The following is a 20,355-nucleotide window of genomic DNA, read 5'->3' as shown; positions in this document are numbered from 1 at the left end:
TGCATATTTATGCAACTTATAAATAAATATAGTTAGGTTTTCTAGGGTATGAATGGGGTGGAGAGAGGTTGTGGTTAGCATATGGGTGGACGATAAAGGTGTCCTTTCACGGGTGAGGAGCTCTGAGAACAGCATATTCTTGCTGCTTCCTGAGCCCTAAGTCCTTGCCCTAATAGGGATCTAAACAGTCATTCATAGACCCTTAGGTGAGCTCCAACAAAGCTGTGTTTTCAGGAGAGGAAGGCGTAGGGTGAAAAGCTATTCTTGGCCCACACTGTGGCTCTTCTGTGCTACCCACAGCTAAGGGCTTCCGGGGGCAAGGTGAGTGGAAGTCAAGGGCGACTCAAGGATGGGGTTCTGCAGAGTGGCTCTTGGCTCTTTCCCCTACTCTCACATCACAGAGCACACAAGGGAAGGAAATGCTCAACATAATATTTATAGCTCTCCTCAGGCATTGTTAGAAAGGACTTCCAGAAGAGAGGAGCTCAAAGACTCTAAGAACACAAAGAAAAAGAGAGGAATGCTGACTATGGTAGTGGTTGCATTGTGTCAGTGGGTTAAGTTGCCACTGGAGACACCGGCATCCCATGTTGGCATTTGAGTCTCAGTTGTTCTGCATCTCATACAGTGTCCTGTTAATGTGCCTGGGAAGCTAGCAGATGATGGCCCAAGGGTTTGGCCCCCTGCCACCTATGTAGGAGACCCGATGGAGAGCCTGGCTCTTAGCTTCCTCCTGGCCTGGCCCCAGGTGTTGTGATCATTTTGCAGATGAAAGATTCAAATAAAGAAGTCTTAAAACAACTAAAATGAAAAAACAAATGCTCACCATGGTGACTTGACCAGTGCATGCTGTATGATTGTCTTGAAATACTATGTTGTACTTCATAACTATCTGCAGTCACTACAGGTTACAAAAAACATATATAGTCCATGTGGACCATAAAACAGAAGAAAAGAAAGAACTTGCAGATTGGTATCTTTTTAAAAAAAAATTATTTGGAAGACAGAGGTACAGAGCAAGGTAGAGCCAGAGAGAGAGAGAGAGAGAGAGAGAGGTCTTCCATTCCACTGGTTCACTCCCCAAATGACTGCAATGGCCACAGCTGAGCTGATCCAAAACCAGGAGCCAGGAGCTTCTTCCAGTTCTCACACATGGGTGCAGGGACCCAAGGACCTGGGCCATCTTCTACTGCTTTCCAGGCCATAGCAGAGAGCTGGATCAGATGAGGAGCAGCCAGAACTCAAACCGGTGCCCATATGGGATGCAGGCACTGCAGGCTGAGGCTTTAACCCACTGTGCCACAGCGCCGGCCCCACAGATTGGTGTCTTGTTGTTGTATGGTGTCTTCAAATGATCCCATAGCATCAGGGTGGGGGAGCAGCAGGATTGCCTGCTCTTCCTGTGGTGGCCCAAGTTCACAATGGTGGCTGGCCTGTGTCCTAATGTTCAGGACAGACAAGCTGAGGGAGGAACTTGCAGGCTGGGGTGGGAGGCGGGCTGGCTCCCACAGAGGCCACCACAGGTAACATGTGAAGCTGCTTGTGGCTACTCGGGAAACGGAGGAGGAATTCTGGGGAACAAGGATTTCTTCGATAAAAACACATCTCTTGCTATGAGTTGGGGGTACATGAGCCCAACGGGGTGAACTGAGGGAGTTTGGGAAAAGCCTTGGAGACTATGAGTATAGAGAACTTTTTCAGGACATGTTATTGCAAAAAATGATGTGGAGAGCCAGGGAGAGGGCAGTAGGTAGCTGACAAAACTTTCTTGTTTCAACGGTGGCTCAAGTAGTTGGGTCCCTGCAGCCAAGGGGGAGACCTTCATTGAGTTCTGGGCTCTTGTCTTGGCCTGGTCAGCCCTGATTCTTGTGGGCATTTGGAAAATGAACCTGCAGATGGAGATCTCTCTTGCTCTGTCTCTATCTCTCTGCCTTTAAAATAAACTAAGAAAATGAAAGAAGCCAAGCAACCAAGCCAAAGAAACTTCTCCGTGGGTAGAGGAAGATGAGCATCTGGAAGGGACAGCAGAGGCATCGGTTTCTCTTAATTTGCTGTCCTACAATTTCCTTAAAGGGTTTTTGTTAAACATTATACTCACAGGCCAGCACTGCGGCTCACTAGGCTAATCTTCCGCCTGCGGCGCCGGCACCCTGGGTTCTAGTCCCCGTCGGGGCACCAGATTCTGTCCTGGTTGCTCCTCTTCCAGTCCAGCTCTCTGCTGTGGCCTGGGAAGGCAGTGGAAGATGGCCCAGGTCCTTGGGCCCTGCACCTGCATGGGAGACCAGGAGGAAGCACTTGGCTCCTGGCTTTGGATCAGCACAGCACGCTGACCATAGTGGCTATTGCGGGTGGGGTGTGTGAACCAACGGAAGGAAGACCTTTCTTTCTCTCTGTCTCTCTCTCACTATCTAACTCTGCCTGTCAAAAAAAAAAAAAAAAAAAAAAAAAACTACATATTTTGATAGGGTATCGTGCAGTATTTTAACAGTCATAGATAGTTTAAATTGATGAAATGGAAATGCTAATTGTCTCATTTAATTATCTTTATACTTGGGCCAGCTCCATTCTTCTAGTTCTTCATATGGTATGTGATACATTCTAGTGAATGATAGTTACCCCTCTGTCCTGTGGAACACTAGAACCTATTACTTCTGTCCAACTCTTTGGGTACCTATTATCTAACTATTTTCTACCCTCCCACTTCCAACTTCCCATATCCTGGTAATCACTATTCTAAGTTTAGGTAGTCTCTACATGTGAGAGAGCATGCAGTTTATGTCTTTCTGTGAAGGTTCATTTTACTCACTGTAATACCTTCCAGTTCGATCTATTTTGCTGCAAACGTCAGGATTTCTTTGCCTTATGTGGCTGAATAATATTCCATTGTGTAAATATCTGCAACAGTTGCTTTCTCCATTAATTCATCAGTAGATGTTCAGGCTGAGTGCATATCTTGGATATTGTGATAGTACTACAATGAACATAGAAGTGCAAATATCTCTCTTATATAGGCTGATTTCTTGTGAATATACCCAGAAATGGAATAATTAGGTCATTTGGTAGATCTATTTTCAGTTTTTTTCCCAGAAAATTTTTATTTAAGGTATATAAACTTCATTAATTTTATAAATACAACTTTAGGAACATTGGGATTCTTCCCACTGTACCTGCCCTCCTACCCACACTCCTGCCCCTCTTCCTACCTCTCCTAGTCTAATTTTTTACTAAGATCTATTTTCAATTAAACTTATACACATAAGATTATCTCTATACTAAAGAGATCAACAAATAGTATGAAAAAATAAAAAACCTGTTGCTCAACAGTTAGACAAGGGCTGTTCAAAGTCGTCACGTTTCAGAGTATCACTTTAACTCCTGTGTTACCTTCTAGGTGCTTTATTAGTTCCTACAGATCAGAGAGAAAATATGTCCTTCTAGGCTTGGCTTATTTCACTAACTATATTGTTTTTCAGTTTCATCTATTTTGTTGCAAATGACAGGAATTGACTTTTTTTCTGCTGTGTAGTATTCTATGGTATACATATACCATAATTTCTTTATCCAGTCTTCAGTTTACACACATTTGGGTTGATTCCATATTTTAGCTGTTGTGAATTGAGCTGCTATAAACAATGGTGGTACAGGTAAGTCTTTGATATGCTGATTTCATTTCCCTTGTGTAAAATCCCAAGGGTGGGATGGCTGGATCATATGGTAGGTCTATATTCAGATTTTTTTTTTAATTTTTATTTTGACAGGCAGAGTTAGACAGAGAGAGAGAGAGACAGAAAGGTCTTCCTTCCATTGGTTTGCCCCCCAAATGGCCGCTACGGCTGGCGCGCTGCGCCGATCCGAAGCCAGGAGCCAGGTGCTTCCTCCTGGTCTCCTATGCGGGTGTCAGTTGCCTCTTCACATTGCTGAGTGTTTATTTTGCAGTACAGAAGCTTCTTATCTTGATATAATCCTATGTATCAATTTTCGCTTCTATTGCCTGTGCCTCTGGGGTCTTTTACAAGAACTCATTGCCTATCCCAATCTCTTTTAGGGTTTCCAAAATGTTATCTATTAATTTGATATCAGGTATTAGATTTAGGTCTTTGATCCATTTTTAGTGGATTTTTGTGTAAGGTGTAAGGTAGGGGTCTTGCTTCATACTTCTGCACGTGGAAATCCAGTTTTCCCAACACCATTTCTTGAAGAAACTACTCTTGTTCCAGGGATGATTTTAGTTCCTTTGTCAATGATAAGTTGGTTATAGATGTGTGGGTTGATTTATGGCATTTTTATTTCGTTGCATTGGTCTATCCACCTGTTTCTGTTCCAGTACCTGACTGTTCTGATGATAACTGCCCTGTGGTATGTCTTGAAATCTGGCACTGTGATGTCTCCAGCTTTTTTTTTTTTGTTGTATGGGAGTGCTTTAGCTATTTGGGGTCTCCTGTGTTTCTGTATGAATTTCAGCATTTTTCCTATATCTGAGAAGAATGTCCCTTGTATTTGGGTTGATATCTCATTAAATCTGTAAATTGCTTTTGGAAGAATGGACATTTTGATATTTATTCTTCTAATCCATGAACATGGGAGATTTTTCCTTTTTTTTTTTTTTTTTTTGTATCCGAGCTACTTCTGGGTCTCCCACATGGGTGCAGGGGCCCAAGAACTTGGGCCATCTTCGACTGCTTTCCTAGGCACAATAGCAGGGATCTGGATGGGAGGTGGAGCAGCTGGAACTTGAACTGGCACCCATATGGAATGCCAGAGCCACAGATGGTAGCTTTACCCACTGTGCCACAGTGCTAGCCCCTGCTGACTTTTGTGTGTTAATTTTTATCCTGCAATATTGCTGAATTAGGTACTATAGTCTTATGGTAGAGTCTCTATGCTTTTCTGTATATAGAATAGTGTCATTTGCAACCAGTGACAATTTGGCTTCTTCCTTCCATATTTCTATGCCTTTTATTTCTTTCTCTTTTCTAATTACCCTGGCTTAAACTTCTGATTCTATGTTAAGAGCAGTGAGACTGGGCATTCTTGTCTGGTTCAAGATTTTTAGAGGAAATATTTTCAGAATTTCCCATTCAATTTGACATTGCCTGTGGGTTTATCATATATAACCTTTATTTTGTTGCGGTATACTCCTTCTGTACCTAATTTCTTCGTTCAGTTTTTTGAAAATCATGAATGAATATTTTATCAGATGCTTTTTCTGCATTTATTGATGATTGCATACTTTTTATGCTTTATTCTATTGATGTGACATGTTGATTTGTATATGTTCAAACATCCCTGCATCCCTGGGATAAATCCCAGTTGTTCGTGGTGGATGATGTTTTTGATGTGTTGTTGGATCCAGTTGGTTAGCATTTTGCTGAGGATCTTTTATATTCATTTTTAAAAGGAATATTCATCTGTAGTTTTTATTTTGTTCCTATCCAGTTTGGGAGTCAAGGCAATGTTGATCTTGTAGAATGAGTTTGAAGGCTTCCCTCCTTTTCAATGCTTTGTAGTACTTTGAGAAGAAATTGTTTTTAGTACTTCCATAAATGGTAGACTCTAGCAGTGCAGCTGTCCGGTCCTGGGCTTGCCTTTTTTGGGAGACTGTAAGCCCTGATCCAGTCTGCTTTGACAATCAATAATGAAGTTTTCTGTCTTCATGGTTTAAGTTATATGTATCTAGAAACCTGTCTGTTTTCCACATTTTGTACATACAGTTGTTTGCAATAGTCCCTAATAATCCTTTGTGTTTCTATGGTATAAGTTGTAATATCTTGTTGTTTCACCTGATTTTTGAGACTTTATTGATTTTGTTTATCTTCTCAAAAAACCAACTTCCCATTTCATTGATTTTTTTTTTTTGTATTTTATAGTCTCTATTTCACTTATTTCTACTCTGACCTTTTTTTTCCTTCTGACTTGGGTTTATTCTTTAGGTCTTTGCATTTCATCTTTGTGTTTGATATTTTTAAAAACAGACGCCTAAACTATAAAATTCCCTCTTGATACTGTTTGTTTTAAGTGTTGAGTTTCCATTTTCACTTAAGTGAAGGATTTTAAATTTTCCTTTGACTCCAGTGATCCTTTGTATGTATTACAGGGCTGAGGAAACTTTTTCCTGCCAAAGTGAATTGGGATATTTATAGCATCATTTATAAGCCATACAAAATATCAACCTAACAGCCTGCTATGGATTACTGAATTCTGAGTCCTGCCTGTGGCTGCCTTGGTAGGACCAGAAGTCTTTAGGCCAGGCTGCAGTCTGTATATGGCCCATAGGCCAGACGTTCCCCATCCATGTGAGGGATGTTCTGTCTCCATGTATTTGTGTAATTCCTAAAGTTTCTTTCATTGTTGATTTCTAGTTTTATTCCATTACGGTCTGGAAATATATGTGACATTTATTTTGATGTTTTTTAATATTGTTAAGACTCGTTTTGTGGCCTAGTACCTGGTCTGTCCTAGAGAATGTTCCATGTGCTGATGAAAAGAATGTGGATTCTACAATTGTGGGGTGAAATGTTCTGTCCAAGTCTGTTAGGTCTGCTTGATCTAGTTTAGTATAACTCTGTATCTTTGAGTTTTGTCTGGATGATCTGGCTGATGACAGTGGGGTGTTGAGGTCTGCACTATTATTGGAATTTATCTCTTCTTTTAGAATTAATAATGCTTGTTTTATGAAATTGGGTGCTCTGGCATTAGGTGGTAATTCATTTAGAATCAAATCTTCTTGCTGAATTGATCTCTTGATCATTATATAGTGACCTTCTCTAAGTTTTTCTCTTAAAGTCTATTTTGTCTTAAAGATATTCCTGCTTATTTTTGGTTTCTGTTTGCAAAGAATATCATTTTCGTCCTTTTACTTTTTTTAAAGATTGATTTGAAAGGCAGAGTTACAGAGAGGCAAAGAGAGAGAAGTCCTCTATCCATTGCTTCACTCCCCAGATGGCTGCAATGTCTGGAGCTGCGCTGATCCAAAGCCAAGAGCCAGGAGCTTCTTCCAGGTCTCCCACGTGGGTGCAAGGGCCCAAGGACTTGGGCCATCTTCCACTGCTTTCCCAGGCCACAGCAGAGAGCTGGATCAGAAGTGGAGCAGCCAGGTCTCAAACTGGTGCCCATATGGGAGGCCAGCACTGCAGGCAGCAGCTTTACCTTCTATGCCACAGCACCAGCCCCCCATCCTTTTACTTTCAATATGCCAGTCTTTACTGGTGGAGTGAGTTTCTTGTAGGTAATGTATCATTGAATCTTGTTTTTTAATCCAGTCAGCTTGTTTTTATCTTCAAATTGTGAAATTTGGTCCATTTAAGTTTAGTTATTACTGACTAGTAATGGCTTAGTTGTGGTCATTAAAAACAAGTCTTCTGTTTATATTGAATGTATACTGTTCTTTTTCTAGTTTTCTATTTTCACCAAGATTGTTGCCTTTCATTTGCTTCTGTATGTAGGTTTCCTGAAAGCATCTTTTTTAAGGCTGGTATGTTGGTGATGAATTCCTTCAGTTTTTGCTTGTCTTGAATTCTTCATTTCCCCTTCGTTTGTAAAGAACAGCTTTTATGGGTAGAGTAGTCTTGATTGCCAGTATTTTCTTCTTTCAGAATTTAGAGTAGCTATACTTCTAGTCCCTCCTGGCCTGTAAAATTTCTGCTGAGGGATCTTCTCTTAGTCTAACTAGAACCCCATAAGTGTGATTTGATGGCTTTGTATTGCAGTTTTTAGAATTTGCTCTTTGTATTGTAGTTCTGAGAGTTTGAGTGTAATGTGGTGAGGAACGTTTCTGGCCATTCCTATATAGAGTTCTATGGATTCCTATACTCACATGTCCATATCTTTCTCAAGATGAGGGGAGGTTTTCAGATTTTTTTCCCCGAATATTCATTTATTCACTTGCTCATTTGTTTGTGTTGCTCCCCCTCTTCATGGAGGAACGACACTAAACCCTGCCCAGGCCTCATATCCGAGTCACGGCACCATTATGTCGCTCCCCCTCTTCGTGGAGGAGCAACACAGGACCCTGCCTAGGCTTCATATCCGAGTCACGGCACCATTATGTCGCTCCCCCTCTTCGTGGAGGAACGACACAAGACCCTGCGCTGTTCTTTCGTCTGCTCGGCCCTCCCCGGGTTTGCTGCTGGTTCTTCCCGGGTTGGCTACTATCCCTTCCACCTCCGTGGAAGGGCAGTTCCCCCTGGCCGCATTCCCCACTTCCGCAGGGGAGCGGCACACCGCCGGCCGGCTCTCTGGGGGCTGCACGGGTTCCCTTAGATGTTCCCCATAGATGTTCCTGGTGCATGCCGTTTCTCTCCTCCTTTATAGTCCTCCTCCGCCAATCCCAACTCGGCTGCCCACACGCCGAGTACGCTGCTCTCCTCCAATCAGGAGCAAGTCCTACAGTTTATTAGTTGAACTGGAGGCAGCTGTGCGGAAGCTGTTTACTTCTCTCCCAACGCCACATTGTGGGAGAGCAGATGCATAGAATAAGTCTTAATTCGAGTAACTTAGTCTAGTCCGGATTGCTCCCCACAGTTTGAAAGGCAGAGAGACACAGAGAGGGAGAGACAGATCTTCCATCTGCTGATTCACTCTTCAGATGCCTGTGGTGGCCAGGTCTGGTTCAGGCTGAAGCCAGAAACTTAACTCCATTTGAGTCTTCCTTGTAGATGGCAGGAACTCATGTACTTGGGTCATTATCTGCTGCCTTCCCAGGTGCATTAGCAGCAGGTTTTATTGGAAGCAAAGTAGCTGGGACTCAAACCAGCACTGACTTTGGATACGGGTGACCCAAGCAGAGGCTTGTCTATACCATAATGCCTGACCCTTCAGCTGTTTTGTAAAATAGATTTTTGTACCATTACTCTTCTCCTTCAGAGACCTCTCAGCTTCAAATATTTGTTCATTTAATGGTGTCCCAAAGAGACTGACTTCATTTATTTCTACAGGTCTTGCTTTTTGTCCTAGATATTTCAAAAGACCTAGGTTCAGGTGTAGACATTATTTCTTCTGTTATCTTTCCTGTTATATAGGCTTTCAACTATATATATTTTTTACTTACAGTATTATTTCCAAGACTCTTGTGTTATTATTTTTCAATATCTCTTTGCTAAATTTCTCATTCATATCAGGCATTGTTTTGCTAGTTCCATTAAACTGTATAGTCTCTTGTATCCCTTAGAGTATCTTTATAACCATTCTCTTGCGTTTTTTCTTTAAAAAAGATTGATTTATTTGAAAGGAAGAGTTAGGGGGAGAGACAGAGGTCCTGCATCTACTGATTCACTCTCCAAATAGCCATAATAGACAGGGCTGGGCCAGGCTGAAGGCAGAAGACCCACTCAGGTCTCCCGTGTGGGTGGTAGGGGCCCAAGTACTTGAGCCACTTTTTCTGGCTTTCCAGGCATGTTAGCAGGGAAATGCTTCAGAAGTGGAGCAGCTGGGACTTGAACCAGTGCTAGCATAAGATGCTGGTGCCACAGGCAGCAGCTTAACCTGTTGTGCTACAACTCCAGCCCTTCTCTGGACATCTTGACTCAGCGTTTCATCAACATCCTTTTCTTTGGAGTCTGTTACTAAAGCATTATTGTAATCCTTTGGGACCTGACATCGCCTTGCTTTTTATACTTCTTGTATCCCTAAGTTGATACTTCCACATCTGGGAGATTGTTTCATCCCTTTTAACAAATGGCTTTCATGGTTAAAGCCTTGCTCCTGAAGATGTGTTTTCAGGTGTCAGCTTGGTAGGCCATTTAGGCTTTGGTTTCAGTTGAATGCTATAGTGTAATCTCCCTGTAGTTTATTTCGATCAATGGCTGTGGCAGTGGGGGAGTGGGGGATTCTGCTCAGTCCCAGCAGGGGGTGCAAGAGTCTTGATGGTGGCCTGTGGGACAGGGCTGTTGTGGTGGGGGCCGTCCCTCAGTCCGCAGTGGTTGAGGCTGTGAGAGCCCCACTTGGAGTCTGAGAGGTCTTTTGGGTCCCCATCATGGCACGGTACGCCCAGAGTCACGGTGGAACTGGTCTGAAGTCTGGTGAGGATGCATGGGTCTCTGGAGCTCCAGCTGCAAGCTTCTATGCAATGTCTTGGCGTTCATCTACCTTTTCCCCCCTAAGTAGACGATTAAATTTTTTCATGTTTTGCTGTGTAGGGGTTGCATTCCTAGGGAGTGAGCAGTTCTGTGGTTGCCAACGTTACAATGCCGTATCTTACCAGGAGCCCACAGCTAAGACCAATGCAGTACAGGAGGAGGAGACCCACGGCTCACATAGCTTAGGGCTGCCCATTGCTAAGGTGCACTTGGGGCCTGAGGCTGCTGCAAACTAACCGGGGCTGAGGCCGGTGGGAATCTAAATCCAGTCAATGAGGGCTATGGATCTCCATTTGGCACCAGGGTAGGTCCAAAGGCTGTGTCAGTAGACACTGGCCTGGGAACAGGGACTATTGGGATCTGCCCATGTAAGGGATGATGCAGAAGACAAGAGTCTGTTCTCCCAGGAGTCAGATCTCCACCTGATGCTGGACAGGTCTAGAGGCTCCATCTGCAAGTGTTGGCCTGGGGATAGAGGCCTTTGGGTTTTATCTGGCAGCAGGCCCAGCGCTGAGCTTCCTGGCCAAGTCCTAAGCTCACTTTCCTGTCCTGCTCTCAGTGGCTGGAGTCTTTCTCCACCATCTGTTAGAGGCTGAGGCAGAGGTGGTAATGGCAGTCGTCCTTTGGCAGCCGGGCCGAGGAGGTTCCAAGGGCTCAGTCTGTGGGTACTGGCCTGGGAGCAGCGGCCATGGGGCCTTGTCCTGTCCTGAGTTTGACTGTAGCAATCCTGGATTTATTTCCATTCCTTCCTCTAACAAGGAGAGGAGGCATCTCTCTCTATGCTATACTTCTTGGAGCTGAGGGAGGAGTGATGTGGGCAACTCTTTCCTTCCTGCTTTGCTGAATGTAACTTTTCTCGCTATATTAAAACCAAACACTCTGTCTCCCACCTGGCTTCCATAGCTCTTGCGAAGGCCCCTTGGTATGTGAATAGCTGTTCATATCCGGTTTCTCTGTGGGGAGATGATCTCTGGAGCTTCTTACTCAGTGACCAACTCGCTCTGCCTTCACCTGCCCCATATTTTCTGAAGATAGGATACAAATGTATATAGGTTGGCGCCACGGCTCACTAATCCTCTGCCTGCAGTGCCGGCACCCCAGGTTCTAGTCCCAGTTGCTCCTCTTCCAGTCTAGCTCTCTGCTGTGGCCCGGGAGTGCAGTGGAGGATGGCCCAAGTGCGTGGGCCCTGCACCCGCATGGGAGACCAGGAGGAAGCACCTGGCTCCTGGCTTCGGATAGGCACGGTGTGCAGACCGTAGTGGCCATTTGGGGGGTGAAGGAAGACCTTTCTCTCTCTCTCTCACTGTCTAACTCTGCCTGTCAAAAAAATTATATATATATATATAAACAATGGAAGAAAGTTATAGAACAGCTGGTTTCAGTGTACAAGTTTTCTTCTAGCAATTGATTATGTGTCAAAGCAAGAGGCTACCTTGTGCAATGGGCTTCGAAGTTGAAACAGTCAACTTTAGAGGCTTCCTCTCAAGGAGGTCTCGAGCCATTTGAGGGTTGCACTTTGAAGGGAAGTTGTACAAGGTCTAGCTTGAAGGGTGGCTTCTTGACACATTAGGAATTCTCCCCACTGGTTTCACAGCCCTGTATCCACTCCCTGGCACCCCAAGGGCACCAGGATAGGATGGCATTCTCCCAAAAGGTGAGTAATATAAATATCCCAATCTTCCCACCATGATAGGGTAAGAAAACCATGAAGATGTAGATGAACCAACTATGAATGTTGTTGAATTTTGGAGAAAAACCAATTGAACGAACTCTTACTAGATGGCCATCTCTGGATACCTGCGGGCAAGTTGCCTGCAGATCCCCTTTCTACAACTTGAGATGATCAAGAATGAAGTCATAGTGAAGACTATTTCTGTAACATTTTAGGGGTTGACTGTTTCTTTCAGATAGGTACAAGAGTTTAGATCTGAGAAAAGAAATCTGACTGCTTACCTATCACATCTGATCTGGTTTGTAGACAGGACTGAGATAACAACTCAACTCTTCCTGTCCTGCATCTCCTGGAGCTCACTAGCTGGCTGAGCACAGTCTTGGCCCAAGTCCACGTAGAAGGCTGGACTGTTTGCCTGAAGACTGCTTAGGATGCAGCCCTTTGGAAGGGCACCAGCCGGATGTCCAGGGGCACTCAGGTGCTGGAGAGCTGCTACTTGTTTATGCTGTGGTATGGAGCAGCGTTCCAGATTCTTAGAGTTCAGTGGTCAGGGCAAATCATGGAGACGTGGTGTCCTGCTGGCAGAGCTGGACAGATAGAGAGGATGGCAGCACCTGTGTGTAGCTCCAGTGTAGCCAAATGGTTCAGCATTCCTAGCAATTCCTAACGCTAGAAATTCCTCCTTTTTAGATGATTTTAATATAATATGACTCCCATACTCATGAAGATGTTTAAATTCCAAAATTTTAATTTAATGGTACTAACAAGGTGGACAATTAACCCAATTATGGTGTTTAGGAGGTGGGTGTGGTAGAAGGTCCTCAGTGCAGTGGGGACATGCCCTTGGAAGGTGATCCCCACAAAAGGGTTAGTTATAAAGGTTGAGTTGGGCATAGCCACTTGGCTTTCTGGCTCACCTTGTGATGCCCCCTCTACACCTGCTACACTGCTTTCATCAAAAACCAATCAATGGGGCTGTCTGGTCTTGGAGTTGAGCCTCTGAAACTCAAGTTAAATAACCTTTTCTCTTTGATAAAGTGAGCAGCCTCAAGTGTTTTGTTGTGGTAATGAGAATGAGACCTACCCACCCAGCTATTTGCTAATTGAAACTAAAGACTTCCAGCATGGGCCATATACATCTATACCCACAGATAGAAGGAGCTGATGGGGCTGGCACTATGGCATAGTAGGCTAAGCCTCCACCTGCAGCACCAGCATCCCATATGGGCACTGGTTTGTATCCTGCCTGCTGCTCTTCTGATCCAGCTCTCTGCTAATGTCCTGGGAAGGCAGTAGAAGATGGTCCAAGTGTTTGGGCCCCTAAACCCACATATGAGACCCAGAAGTTCCTGGCTTTGGATCAGCCCAGCTCCAGCTATTGTGGCCATTTGGGGAGTGAGCCAGGCAGATGGATGACTATGTGTCTCTCCCTTTGTCTGTAACTCTGCCTCTTGAATAAATAAATAAATCTTAAAAGAGCTGGCATGGGAAGATGCCTGGCACTTGTTTTCTTTTGTGGCCCTTCATCTTCTGCAACACTGCTCTGTCCTCACAGCAGAAGCACAGGAGAGAATTAATCCTTCCTGCATAGGAGGAATAGTTTAGAATATTCAAATACATTATTTAATGAACTTAACAGTTTGCTGCACACACTAACTATCTTGGGTGGCAGAAGGATAGGAGATAATGAAAGCTAACCTTTAGTTAGCATCATTTTCAAAGCACTTTTGGACAAGCTCTCATGGTGCAGAGTGTGCTGTACCTGTTCTCTCAATATACCCATCTGCAAATGATGAAAGTGATTCAAAGGTCACAGGTTTTACAAAAGAGCACAGGCCTAGTGATGATGGTGCCAGAACTTGACCCAGGTTCCTGCCTTCAAATCCCCATTCTGTCCCATTTCCGTCCTTGACTCCCTGCTGTCCATCAGTTCCTAGACACTGAAGTCTGGTAGGGGCTGCTTGAGGGATGGCTGCATCTGTGGATGCCCACATGGCATGGACAGAAGGGGATTTACCAAGAGCTAGCGAGTGGCCATGTAAGGCCTCCAGCATGAGGCACCACGTATCTAGTGCTCACTTCAGGGTTGCTTCCGATCTCTGATCTTCATTCTTGTCTGTGCGTTCCCAACACCTTACACATCCACAACAGATGCTTTCTGAATTGACTTCTTGTACTATCATTTCTCCTGATAGATTACACTGGAAGAGAGAGACCATGCTGTGGTCAATGCTGCAGTTGCCATAAGAGCTAGGCGCAGAACAGCGCCGCTGGTGTGGTGGTATCACGCAAGATTCCCATTCTTGCGACCCGGGTTCGATTCCCAGGCGGCGCACAGATGTTTAGGCCGGCGCCGCGGCTCACTAGGCTAATCCTCTGCCTTGTGGCGCCGGCACACCTGGTTCTAGTCCCGGTCGGGGCACCGGGTTCTGTCCCGGTTGCCCCTCTTCCAGGCCAGCTCTCTGCTATGGCCCGGGAGTGCAGTGGAGGATGGCCCATGTGCTTGGGCCCTGCACCCCATGGGAGACCAGGAGAAGCACCTGGCTCCTGCCATCGGATCAGTGTGATGCCCAGCTGCAGCGCGCCAGCCGCGGCAGCCATTGGAGAGTGAACCAACGGCATAGGAAGACCTTTCTCTCTGTCTCTCTCACTATCCACTCTGCCTGTCAAAAAAAAAAAAAAAAAAAAAAAAAAAGGCTAGGCACAGAATAGTCCAGTGACTGCTGTGATGATTTTCAAAAAAACAAGCGTCAAATCCTGGATCTATGTATAAGTAGCTATGGGGCCCTGGGCTAGTTACTTAAACCCGTCTTTTAGTTTAATTTTATGTAAAATGGGGAATGCAGGAGTGTTGTGTGGATTAAAGGGGATAATATACCCTAGATGCTGGGTGTTTAAACATTCAACATTTTGGTTCTCAACATGAATTTTGAGTCGTGCACTGTGGGTGTGGTCACAGCACAGAGGAAGAGCAAGCACTGCTTCCATGCAGTATTATCCTCACCTCCTGGGAGTCAGGACATTCATCCGGGTTCTACAGCATAGGACACACTCTTAGAAAGGGGACAGAATAGGCCCTTCTGGTCACGGTCACTTCCTACTATGTGAATATTTACCGGTGGCTATCAATTCCATTGGCAACCTCCCATGAACATAATCATTTAGAGGTTTCCCCCTTTTAAGTGGCTCATACTAGAGATGTATATAATAGTATTCAATAACTATAAGAAATATTTACCTGTTATGATTTTAAGTTGAACCATATGATATTCCATTGATAGTTCCATGTGATCCAACCCAAATAACATGGATTCCTGCCCCCCCCCTCCCATTTACTTCAGTGTCTTGATTCATGCAACTTCTCCTCTTACGTTGTTTGGACTCATTTACCTTCAGTTCTGATTTTTGAGCAATGATTACCTGCATTTGCTTTTTGTCTTTATGATTATCGACTATTTGCATTAACAATGTCTTGCTTACTCTATGGGACAACATAATGCTTAAGTAGTGGTCTTCCTGTTTTATAGAAGCAGAAAGGGAAATTTCTGGAGGATGAGTTTGCCCAAAGTCCCAGCCAAGAAGTACCAGGTTGTAGAATGAGGGTGTCTGGACCCTCAAATTCAGCACTTTCCTCATTAAACTCCAGGTGTCCCCGCTCCATTGTCATAACCATTATCCATGATATATGTGTATCTGTATAGTTGAGTTATTATGTTTATTTCTGTTGCCTCTGGGTTTTCCGTAGCTATTTCTGCCACTTGTATGCCTCAGGTTAGGCCAAGCTGATTTATGTTATTATGTACTGAAAAGGCAAAGACCTTGCCATTTGGGTCTGTTCCACCTCTGACTTCTCCCAGCTTTTGCCCAGACATCTTAACCCTAATAATGACTACTTTTTCAGAACTTCAAAGGCACTTTTTGATTACCTGAGTTTCCTTGAGCCCAGCTGACAGCTGACAGACCATCTATGTAGGTAGAAGGTTTTTTGCTTCAAGTGTAAAAACTGCTAATTATGCATTAGTCTAACAGGCGTTATTAGACAAATGCCCAGTTATGCATTCATACCTAAGTAACCTCCTGCCTGGTTGTGGTTTTATTTTATTTTTTTATTTTTATTATTTTTGGAGCTGTGACAGTCCTTCCAGAACTGGCAGAGGGCACAGATCAAAGAGTCTTTTGTGTCTTGCTTCAACCAGGAAAGGGAAAGAAAGCCAGCACTCCTTGCTTGTGCCTCTGCCTCCGCCGCCTCCCTCACCTGTCCCCAGTGCAACCCCTGGCCTAGCAGCCAGAGTTGGGAAAGCCGGGAGTCAAGAGCTTCTGGTCCCAGGCATGAGGCTGGCAGCTATGGGCATGGCAAGGCCCTCTGGTTCACCTGGCAAAGGCCAGCAGCCGTGTGGGGACTTTTGCCAAAAGAGCAGAAATGCAAAGCAGGACATGGAGGGTGGCTGTTGATTAGATCTGCTCTGTGGTGATGCTCAGTCACCATGGGTAGCCCCCTCCCTGCCTTGTCTGCTGTAGACCGTTACCGGGAGTGCACAGCCACAGGGGAGGGTATCTTACAGAGGCAGTCCCTGGCTTTTGGTTTTGCTTCTACCTTCTGGTGAATCTCTCTTGACCACTCTTCCTCCTGCCTTGCCAAGTCGTTAGATTCTTCCGGCAGCCTGGATCTCGTGGGGTGGGGGCTTTTCCTGGACAGGTTTCCACTTTTGTCTACCTTTCCTTTTAAAATTTTCCATGGGGGCCAGTGCCGTGGCTCACTAGGCTAATCCTCTGCCTGCGGCGCCGGCACCCCGAGTTCTAGTCCCAGTCGGGGTACCAGATTCTGTCCTGGTTGCCCCTCTTCTAATCCAGCTCTCTGCTGTAGCCCGGGAAGGCAGTGGAGGATGGCCCAAGTGCTTGGGCCCTGCACCCGCATGGGAGACCAGGAGGAAGCACCTGGCTCCTGGCTTCGGATCGGTGCAGCACGCTGGCCGTAGTGGCCATTTGGGGGGTGAAAGGAAGACCTCTCTCTCTTTCTCTCTCTCTCTCTCTCTCTCACTTTCTAACTCTGCCTGTCAAAATTTCTTTTCCATGAGGCTATTGTTGGCCAGTAAGTCCTCTACATTCATTCTGAGAGGTGTGCCCACTGCTCCGTGTCCCCTGAATTGCCCTGAAACCTCCCGGGAACTTGATTTGCTCCTGGTGGCATCTACTTTGGACCTCAGCCCAGAGCAGGTCTCCCAAGGGCAGTTGTGTCTGCCCTCTGCCCACCTCTGGGGGTTCCACTGTGCCTCGGGCTCTTAACCCCATCCTGCCTCAAGGTATCTTGTTCCAATATCATCTCGCTCTCCACATCTTGGCTCCACGGCTACCTCCTCACTTTGGTGGTCTTCCTCCTCACCTAGGGCCTCCCCCGCTGTTGGCCTGATGATGGCACTGATTCTGCAGAGCCCTGGTGTCTCCCTGCAGCCCACATGTCCTCAAGTGTAACCTGCTGCACGGCAGGTTTTTCCTTTTCCCATTTCTGGGTCACTTCTCTCCCGTTAGCCAATTATCATGGCTTTCTACTCACTCGGAATAAAAGCTGAAATCATTTCGATATTGCTTTGTAAGTGGCCTCCTGTTGTACTCTGACAACATTCTACCACTTTCCTCCTCCTCTGTCTCTTCTCTCCGATGTCACAGGGAAAACCTCGTATGTCCTGTAGGGCCTTCCCACTTCTATCTTGGTGAGTACTTCTCTTTGCCCAGATTGTCAATGTCCTACTCCCATCCTTTCCTATACCCATTTTGTGCATAGTAATGCCCTGGTTCTCCCTTGCCCCATTAACCCAACATCTTTATAGCAATTATTACTGTAACACCTTATATTTATTTTTATCACCTGCCTCTCTCCTCTAGGACATAGCTCCATAGGAGAACTTAGTTTAGTTGACAGGTAGTACAGGACTACAAACTGAACTGTGTCTCTCCCAAGTTCACGTGCTGAAGTCCCTGTTGTGATGGTTCTGAAATGGGAGATGGAGAGATGATCAGGTTCAGTGGGTATTTTTTTGTTAAAGATTGATTTGAAAGGTAGAGTTACAGAAAGGCAAAGAGAGGTCTTCCATTCACTGGTTCATTCTCCAGAGGGCTTCAACAGTCGGAGTTAAGTCAATCCGAAGCCAGGAGCTTCCTCTGGGTCTCCAGTGCGGGCGTAGGGGCCCAAGCACTTGGGCCATCTTCTGCTTTCCCAGGCCATAGCAGAGAGCTGGATTGGAATTGGACCAAGCCAGGTCTCCAACCGGTGCCCATGTAGGATGCCAGCACTGCGAGCAGCAGCTTTACCCACTATGCCTCAGTGCTGCCCCCCAGCTGCTATCTTGAGAGTGAAGCTGTCACCATGGGATGTGACCTTAGAAGCAATACCAGAGCACCTGCTCTCTGCCCCTCAGATTCCCCCATTCCCATGCCTGCCCGCTGCCACCTTGAGAAGTGGCTGTTTGTGAGCCAGAGACCCCTCACCAGAACCCACCATGCTGCACCCCTGATCTCAGAACTTTCCCTTCCAGAACTGTGAGAAATAAATTTCCATTGTTGAAGCCATGACGGTGTGTGGTAGCAGCCTGGGCTAAGACAGAGAGGCTCATTGTTACCGTAACTACAGAAAATAAATATTTGCTTAAAGGAGTCAATGAATTCCTCTCGTGGCAAGGGCCAGGAGAGGAGAGCTGGGCTTTGTTGTCTGCTCCCTGCAGCTCCTTCCTGCCTGGCATCAGCAGGTTATCGCCACCTGGCTGACTTCCTCCGGCTCCTTCCTGCTGCCTTTTTGCCACTATCTCGTGGAAAACTTTGGGACCTGACTTTTTTCCTCTATCCAACTCCATCAAAATGATTTATTTTGAGAGGTAGGGAGACGGATCTCTGATCCACTGGTTCACTCTGCAAGTACCCATGATAGGTGAGGCTGGGCCAGGCTAAAGCCAGGAACCAGGAACTCAGTCTTAGTCTCTGATGTGCGTGACAGGGACCCAAGTACTTGAACCATCATCTACTACTTCCCAGGATGTGCATCAGCAGGATGCTAGAATTGGGAGTGGAGCCGGGACTCGAACCCAGGCCCTCTGAAATGAGAAATGGGCATCCCAACTGGTGTCTTGATTGCCAGGCCAAATGCCTGGTCCCCAGCTCCATTTTTAATGTGAAATAGAGATCTGTGTGTCAAACTGCTACCTGCATTTTAAGATCTCCTTAATTCTACTGAACATCACCTTTCCCATGGGAAACTTTCCAATGCCCAGGGCTCCCCCTCAGAACACTCGGACTCCTGGGTTTTCTGCCTTGACCTTAGCCATAGGCTCCTGACAGTTACCTCAATCCCACTGCGCATGCCCTGTGTCTTTGGAGAGAGGCTCTCGGAGGCCATGAGTCCCAGGATCCCTCTTTGACAGCTCTGGAGTTGTCATACATGGTTGTGCACTCTGTACGCAGCCCAGGATCTGCAGGTCGGGGCTAAAACCTAGTTGCACTTTACTCAGCAACCTGTGCCCAGGGGCAAGGTGGCTTCTGGCAGGAGGAACACATTTCCCTTCCTCTAAAGGACTGGGCTTGCCAAGTCTGCTGCCTGCAGTTGCATCTGCCCAGTAGGACATTTTAGAAGACGAAGGGTAAGTGTTTGCATAGCGGTTAAGTTGCAACTTGGGATGCCCTGCATCCCATATCTGAATGCCCAGATCCTCTTCTGATGCCAGCTTCCTGCTAATGCACTCCCTGGGAGGCAGTGGATGATGGCTCAAGTACATGGGTCCCTGCAACACACATGGGTGACCTGGATTGAGTTCCTGACCTTTGGCTTCAGCCTGGCCCAACCCTAGCTACTGCAGGCATTTGAGGAATGAACCAGCAGATGGGAGATCGCTGTCTGTTTTTCAAATGAATAAAAATAAATAAAATTCTTAGAAAAAAGATGGGGAGAGGGTGTGTTGATGAAGAAGGGGCAGAGCAAGTACAATGTGGAGTTCAAGTGTTGTGTGCTAAGAGTGCAGAAGATCGTGTGTAGTAGGGAAAAGCAAGTTTCCAGGCACTGAAGAGAACGGGAGGTGGACAGGAAAGGGAACAGCAGGGTTTCCAGGCATCTGTGAAGGCCCTGTTGAGGCTGAGACAGGAATGGTGGCAGTCTGCACGCTAAGGTCTCCCCCAAAATGGCTCAGTGGCCCCAGAGTAAAAGGAATGGAAGGCAGGATAGACATTTTGTTGTGTGGGTGAAGCAGAAGGACAGGAGAAGGGAAACAAAGACATGGAAGTTGGCAAGAGGAGCATTGCTCAGAGGATCATGGGACTTGGGCTGGGCTTGGGGAGAGACAGAGGCCAGGAGGGTGCTGGTGCAAGCCAGTGTTCATACTACAGGGAACAGAACCCACGCCAGCTAGCTGAAGCAGAAAGGGACATAGCTAGCTCAGAAACAGTTACTGAGAGGCAGAAAGAAACGGCCTCTTGGCAGAGCTGTGACATGACTCTCTCCCCCTCTGTGCACTGGGCCCGTCGTCGGGCTGAGCCTCTGCCATCCTCATGAAGCTAAAGCTCGGACAAGGCCACCACACCTGCCAGCCGTGCACCCAGACCGCAACACCAAATGCCTGTCCAGCTTCCTCC

At 46.0% G+C, this 20,355-nt stretch overlaps 1 long non-coding RNA gene and 1 other non-coding gene across 2 annotated transcripts in view; both read left to right on the top strand.

The window, feature by feature from the left end:
* LOC138843870 (uncharacterized) overlaps nt 1-20,355 on the top strand; it is a 149,789-nt gene that overhangs the window by 68,466 nt on the left and 60,968 nt on the right. The window lies entirely within an intron of this gene.
* TRNAG-CCC (transfer RNA glycine (anticodon CCC)) lies at nt 14,010-14,080 on the top strand. Its single transcript has one exon. It is a non-coding gene; the product is annotated as a tRNA-Gly (tRNA).

This window comes from Oryctolagus cuniculus, chromosome 9 (assembly GCF_051225735.1).
Source record: "Oryctolagus cuniculus isolate XC-2025 breed Fujian yellow rabbit chromosome 9, ASM5122573v1, whole genome shotgun sequence".
NCBI classification, from domain to species: domain Eukaryota; kingdom Metazoa; phylum Chordata; class Mammalia; order Lagomorpha; family Leporidae; genus Oryctolagus; species Oryctolagus cuniculus.
Note: the sequence above shows the minus strand (reverse complement) of the source record. Positions and strands in the feature narration are given on the sequence as shown.